This window comes from Mauremys mutica, chromosome 17, assembly GCF_020497125.1.
Source record: "Mauremys mutica isolate MM-2020 ecotype Southern chromosome 17, ASM2049712v1, whole genome shotgun sequence".
Classification (NCBI taxonomy): domain Eukaryota; kingdom Metazoa; phylum Chordata; order Testudines; family Geoemydidae; genus Mauremys; species Mauremys mutica.
Window position 1 is genome coordinate 17,525,858 of NC_059088.1, and position 7,625 is coordinate 17,533,482.

Consider the following 7,625-nt stretch of genomic DNA (forward strand, 5'->3'; position numbering starts at 1 on the left):
AACCAATTTGTTCTCTAATTTGTTCCGTGTTTTAGAAGAACGTTTGACGGGAAACTCAGCTACTTTAGACTTCATAACTTTTGAATGAGAAATGAGATGTACAAATTGAGCGGGCATATGTTTGCTTGCTTATAATTTTCCAGAAAATATATAAATTCATGTATGACACTCTGGGCCCCAGAGCAACATCCTGGCACCCTGACTTCACCATGGTGATATAATTATGATATGTTTTGTACAAAGTATGCCTCATGAGGTATCATTCTAAAAGTCTTAATCTGTTGAACATTAGTATCCTGTTAAGTTGTATGTCCTCTCATTACATATGAAGTTATAAAGTTTTGCTGTGTATGTGCTACTGAAACATGTTGTGAGGTTGGAAATACCCACAAGCAGCCTTTCAGGTACAACAAGAAGCAGGCCAGGAACTGGGTACAATAAACATCTCCCGGAGAGAGCGCTACACAATGTGGACTGTTTGACCCAGTTTACAGAAAAAACCTTTCCAGCAAGATTGAAAAAGATATAAAAGGGGGGAGTGACATCATGACTGGACCTCATTCTCCCTACAACACAACACCTGAAAACACCAAAGGAAAAAAGACTGAAATGGGGAGAAGTGCTGGTCCCAGGCAGGAAAGAAGGAAGCCGGCCTGTGTATGCAATGCAAAAGCTACTCGGCTCTCTGAGCTAAGAGGTGAAAACATTATCTAACTTGGTGAGGTACTGTTTGAGTCAAATCATAACTAGTATATTAGGCTTAGATTGTGTTTTGCTTTATTTCTTATGGTAATTTACTTTGATCTGTTTGCTATATCACTTCAAATCTATATTTTGGTAGCTAATAAACCTGTTTATGTTTTATCTTAACCAGTGTGTTTTGAGTGAAGTGTTTGGGGGAAAATCTCAGATCAGTTAACAAGGCTTCACAAAGGGCAGACTGGGTAATAAATTCATACCGGTCAAGTTTTGACCGGGGCAGGACAGTACAGCTCCAGGGTCCTAGGCTGGGGAGCTGGGGGTATTTTGGCTGGAGCCTGTCTATTGTTGGTTCAGGCAGTGGCTGGTAGAGCATTCGTGAACACAGCTGGGTGTGGCCTCTGCCTATGGATGGTGGTGTGAATGCAAGCCTGGAGGGCTTTGAAGCTTGTCACAATATCACAGTGTGAGAGGGAACCCAGATTGGTAAAACAGAGCGCTCAGCTGTATCCCAGTTCCAGGTGGCACCCCAGGGGGATCCATCACAAAATGAAAATTAAAAAATATGTGGGTGATTGGTGTGATATTGTAAGGACAATGATATGGAGCAAATATTCTGCATTACATCTCTACCCCGATATAACACTGTCCTCGGGAGCCAAAAAATCTTACTGTGTTAGAGATGAAACCGTGTTATATCGAACTTGCTTTGATCCACCGGAGTGCGCAGCCCCGCCCCCATGGAGTACTGCTTTACCACGTTATATCCAAATTCATGTTATAACGGGTCACGTTATATCGGGGTAGACATATACTTTTATTTGCTACTTGAAGTTATTCATTCTTGTATTAAGGCTCTAAAACTGATATAGGAAAGTAAATGCAAAGTAATGCACATTGGAAAACAATACCAGCTATAAATACTAAATGATGGGGTCTAAATTAGCTGTTACCACTTTAGAAAGGGAGCTGGGAGTCATTGTGGATAGTTCTCTGAAAACATCCACTCAATGTGCAGGGGCAGTCAAAAAAGTAAGCAGAATATTAGGAGCCATTAGGAAAGCAATAGATAAGACAGAAAATATCAGAAGCTCTCGGTCTACATTTCACAGCAGGGTATAAAAGCAACTATGGCCCGTACGGGGATCGAACCCGCGACCTTGGCGTTATTAGCACCACGCTCTAACCAGCTGAGCTAACCGGCCATATGATATTTAACTTTATTGCAGAGCTAGTTCTGCAGGCTGCCTCCTGTATCACACTGAACACATGACACCTTTGCTGAGCCCAGCCCTGATGGCCAGCTGCTCAGCAGGATCCCTGAAGACATCAATTGAGTTATCCCACACTTAAAGTGTAGATACAGGCTTCAGTATATGAAATGTTTGGGAGAGGTAACAGGAACAGTATGAGGGCAGACTAAGATTCATTCAGGTGTTTAGGCTCAAGGCATTGGGACTGGCCTTACTGCACCCTACAGACTCAGGAACAAAGAGGCACATCAAAAAAAATATTTATTTATTAAAATTTCTTGACTCGAGAGTGTATAACTCATGATTTTAGAATTCTTGTGGTTGTAATGATATCTTGGGCTTGTAGATGTGTGTTGATTATATTTTGAAAGGCAAAACTATGAATGGGTTGAACAAAGAATTAGATCAGTCCCTCAGGATAAGTACATTGGCTATTAGCCAAGCCAATCAGGGATGCAGGCCCATGCGCTGCATGTCCCTAAACTGTCCTTTGACTGCCAGATGCTGCGAGTGGATAATGGGATGGTTCACTGAGTCTAATCATAGAATCATAGACTTTAAGGTCAGAAGGGACCATTATGATCGTCTAGTCTGATCTCCTGCACAACGCAGGCCACAGAATCTCACCCACCCACTCCTGTAACAAACCCCTAACCTATGTCTGAGCTATTGAAGTCCTCGTATCATGGTTTAAAGCAGGGGTCTCAAACACGTGGCCCACATGCGGCCCGCGGGGCTATTTCCTGGGGCCCGCCCCCCCGGCCTACCTCCAGCCCAGGGGTGGGCAAACTACAGCCACAGGATTGCCCCCCTTGAGCCCCATGCCACTCCCTAAAGCAGCTGGCATCACGTGACGGGGGTGGGAGTCATTCCCTTAGAACAGGGATTCTCAAACTGGGGGTCGGGACCCCTCAGGGAGTCATGAGGTCATTACATGGGGGGTTGCGAACTGTCAACCTCCACCCCAAACCCCACTTGCCACCAGCATTTATAATGGTGTTAAATATATTAAAACGTTTGTTTAATTTATTAGAGGGGTCGCGCTCAGAACCTTGCAATGTGAAAGGGGTCACCAGTAAATAAGTTTGAGACCCACTGCGTTAGAAGCACCTGGCATTGGCCGCTGTCACAAGCCAGGATACTAGATTAGGCGCACTATTGGTCTGACCCACAATGGCAGTTCTAATTTTCTGCAAAAATGACAATCGATTTTTTTCCAGGGAGAAAGATGTAATAGGAGACAGTGTCCTGCCTGTACTGAATAGTTGAGAATCAAGCTGTACACAACGGCATGCGGAAAAACACTAAGGGCTAGACTGAGAGGCAGAATAACAGTTGCAGAAATGCCGTCCCCATTGGTGGATCGACTCCAAACAAAGTTTTGACACTAGGCCAGAAATTCTGTCAGCTCTAAAATGAGAAGAAAAAATTAAATTTAAAAATTCAGGGAATTCAGGGAATCCCAGCAGTAGATAAGACAACTTGGGAAACTGCTCGGAGACTCTATGCATTCAGATACAATGATAGGGGATTCTTTGTTTCTGAGGGGATATAGGTAAAATGTTTCACTGAATTAAGTCTCGGGGATTATCTGCACTGGCAAGTTAAAATGCTCTAACTTGCTGGCTCAGGGGTGTGAAAAATCACACACACACCCGGAGCACAACAAGTTTGAGCACTTTAAAGCGCTATCGTGGATAGGCTCGGCTCCTAGTGCTCAGAGCTAATCCCCTCGTCGAGGTGGATTATCAGGAGCGGCAGCGCTTTGAACTTTGTAATGTAGGCGCCGTAGGTTAGGTCAGACAAAGGGGAGTTGCATTGACCAGGCATTGGGATGCCTGTGCCTTTAAGACCCCAGCCCTGGGAAGCGGATGCTGAGCGGTGCTGTCTGTGAGAGGGGAAATAAAAGCCCCTTTGCCCCCTACCATTTTTGCAAGCATTGGTGTCTCAATCCCGCTGGGGTAACTGCTACCCCTATGCCGGGTTCTGCCCTCTGCCAGCGCCTCCCTCCTGCGTTTAACTCCGCCTCTCACCCGATTCCTGATTTTGCCCTTTAGCCCCTCTCCTAATGCTGCCTCCAGCTGCCTCACCCCCCGATCAGTAAATTTTCACCCCCTGCTCCGACCCTGGCCACCCTCCTGCTCCGATTTGCCCCCTTTGCCCCTTTTTAATCCCTGGCAAAGCAGCCCCCAGAATCTTAGAGCGAATAAGGGCAGAGTGAAGGGCAGTGGCTTCAGATGAGGTACTGAGCATGCTCAGTATAGTGTAACTGGCACATTGTCTGGGAGAGCTCTTTATTACACTCCAGAATGCCCTGTGACAGCATAGCTCAGCTGGTTAGAGCATGGCGCTGAAAACCCCAAGGCTGGGGGTTTGATCCCTGTATGGACCATAGTTGGTTTTTATCCCCTGCCATGAAATACAGATGTATTTGGTTTTTGTGTTTATTTGTGCCTTTACTTTCAAAAATCAGAGGGTAGCCATGTTAGTCTGTATCCACCAGGGGCGGCTCTACGTTTTTGGCCGCCCCAAGCAGTCATGCCCGGGAGGCGCCCCGGAGCCGCGGGAGCAGCGGACCTCCCGCGGGCATGACTGCGGAGGGTCCGCTGGTCGCGTGGCTCGGCTGGACCTCCCGCAGCTGCGGACAGTTCACAGGTCCGGCAGCTCCGCTTGAGTTGCCGCAGGCATGCCTGCGGGAGGTCCAGCCGAGCCGCAGGACGAGCGCCCCCTCCGCAGTCATGCCTGCGGCAGGTCCGGTCGTCCCGGGGCTCCGGTGGACCTCCCGCAGGCATGACTGCGGCAGGTCCACCGGCCCAGCCTGCCGCCCCCCCCCCGGGAAAGGGCTGCCCCACACGCGTGCTTGCCGCGCTGGGGTCTAGAGCCGGCCCTGGTATCCACAAACACAACAAGAAGGCCAGTGGTGCTTTAGCGGAGCGGGATAGCTCAGTGGTTTGAGCATTGGTCTCTGGCGTGAGTTCAATCCTTGAGAGAGTCATTTGGGGTTTTACTTGGAGATTGATCCTGCTTTAAGCAGGGGGTTAGACTAGATGACTTCTTGAGGTCCCTTCCAGCACTGGTATTCTATGGCACTTTAAAAACTAACTGATTTATTTGGGCATAAACTTTCGTGGATAAACAACCTCACTTCTTCAGATGCATGGAGTGAAAGTTACAGAGGCAGGCATTATATAATGACACATGAAGAGAAGGGAGAACCAGTGTTGATAGGGCCAGTTGAATCAGGGTCCACTCCCAATAATAGATGAGGAGGTGTCAATTCCAGGAGAGGCAAAGCTGCTTTTGTAATGAGCCAGCCACTCCCAGTTCCTATTCAAGCCCAAATTAATGGTGTTAAATTTGCAAATGAATTTTAGTTCTGCTGTTTCCCTTTGAAGGCTGTTTCTGAAGTTTTTTTTGTTCAAAAATAGTGACTTTTAAATCCGTTATAGAATGTCCAGGGAGATTGAAGTGTTCACCTACTGGCTTTTGATTGTTACCATTCCTGATGTCTGATTTGCATCCATTTACTCTTTTATGTAGGGTTTGGCCAATGTACATGGCGGCGGGGCATTGCTGGCACATGATGGCATATATCACATTAGTAGACGTGCGGGTGAATGAGCCCTTGATGGTGTGACTGATGTGGTTGGGTCCTCTGATGGTGTTGCTAGAGTAGATATGGGGATAGCGTAGACAATGAGGTTTGCTACAGGGATTGGTTCATGGGTTGGTGTTTCTGTGGTGTGGTGTGTAGTTCCTGGTGAGTATGTGCTTCAGGCCTCCCAAGGTCTGTGAGAGTGAGGGATCGTTTTCCAGGATAGGTTGTAGATCGTTGATAATGTGCTGGAGAGTTTTTAGCAGGGGGCTGTATGTGATGGCTGTGACGAAGTGGGACTGTTCTTAATGTTTCTTCTGAATACTGTGTGGGTACCTCAGTTTCTGGCAGACACTCTGTCTCCTGGCAACTAATGGCCCGGGCCCTTCCCCCCTGCTAAAGGTGTGGGAGAACAAAGAGATCAGGTGACCTCCTGGCTCAGGAAAGAGACAAAGGCCAGAAAGGAGGGGCTGGAGGGGGTTTCAGTTGGGAGCTGTCTGGGGACGAGAAGTGAGGGTTGTCTGGCTCACTGGGCCCCAGAATGGACCCGGCTGAGGGGTCCCATTCTCTGTACCTACAAGCTCTGTTTTAGACCGTGTTCCAGTCATCTTCCTGTTTTACTGGCTGGCTGAGAGTCACATCTGACTGCAAAGTGGGGGTGCAGGACCGCCTGGGTAGACTCGCTGTGGGAAGCACACGGAGGGGCATATGTTAAATGCTCCAAGGTCAGACCCAGGAAGGTGAAGCCGTGTGAGCTTCTTGCCCTGAAGACAGTCTGCTCCAAGGGAGAGGAGGCTCCCCAAAGTCCTGACTGGCTTGGTGGGGAGCAGTTCCAGAGCATCGCCCGGGGACTCTGTGACTATGGCCAGTGGTGTTCTGTTATTTTCCTTGTTGGGCCTGTTCTGTAGTAGGTGATTTCTGGGTACCTGTCTTGCTCTGTCAATCTGTTTCCTCACTTCCCCAGGTATTTTAGTATTAAGAATGCTTGATAAAGCTCTTGTAGGTGTTTGTTTCTGTCTGAGGGGTTGGAGCAAATTCAGTTGTATCTTAGGGTTTGGCTGTAAACAATGGATCATGTGATGTGTCCTGGATGGAAGCTGGAGGCATGTAGGTAAGTATAGCATCAGTAGGTTTCCGGTATAGGGTGGTGTTTATGTGACCATCACTTATTTGCACTGTAGTGTCCAGGAAGTGGATCTCTTGTGTGGACTGGTCCAGGCTGAGGTTGATGGCGGGGTAGAAATTGTTGAAATCCAGGAGGAATCCTTCAAGGGCCTCCTTTCCGTGGGTCCATATGATGAAGATGTCATCAGTGTAGCGCAAGTAGAGGGGATGAGAGCTAGGGGACGAGAGCTAAGGAAGCATTGTTCTAAGTCAGCCATAAAAATGTTGGCATACTGTGGGGCCATGCGGGTACCCATAGCAGTGCGACTGACTTGAAGGTATAAGTTGTCCCTAAATCTGAAATGGTTGTGGGTGAGGACAAAGGGGTGGAGGGTCCTGGGGGGTAGCCAGGGGACAGGGAGCAGGGGGTGGTTGGATGAGGTGAAGGTTCTGGGGGGTGGTCAGGGGACGTGGAACATGGGGGGGTGGATAAATGGGAGTCTCATGGAGTGGGGATGTGAATCAGGGTCAGGGAATGGGGAACGGGGGGGGGGGGGGGCTGGATAGGCATGGGGCCCCAGGCGGCCGGTCAGGGGGTGGGGTGTGTGGATAGGGGTCCAGGCAGTCAGGGTTCAGGGAGAAAGGAGGTTGTATAGGGGGTGGGGTCCCAGGGAGTGATTAGGGGACAAGGAATGAGGGGCATTGGATGGGTCAGGGGTTTTGATGGGGGCGGGAAGTGGGAGGGGGTGGACAGGAGGCAGGGGCCAGGCTGGTTGGGGAGGCACAGCCTTCACTACCCGGCCCTCCATACAGTTTTGCAATGTGGCCCTCGGGCCAAAAAGTTTGCCCACTCCTGGGTTAGATGGACCCAGTATTGCCATTCTTATGGTTTTATGTTTCCCATAGAACAGCAGTGACACCTGGTGGCCAGTTTGAGTAATGCACCGAGTTTGTTTCCCATGGAGCGGTAGCGA

At 48.8% G+C, this 7,625-nt stretch overlaps 1 non-coding gene across 1 annotated transcript; it reads right to left on the minus strand.

Moving 5' to 3' along the window:
• Positions 1-1,830: 1,830 nt before the first annotated feature.
• Positions 1,831-1,904, minus strand: TRNAI-AAU. The gene has a single exon. It is a non-coding gene; the product is annotated as a tRNA-Ile (tRNA).
• Positions 1,905-7,625: the final 5,721 nt, after the last annotated feature.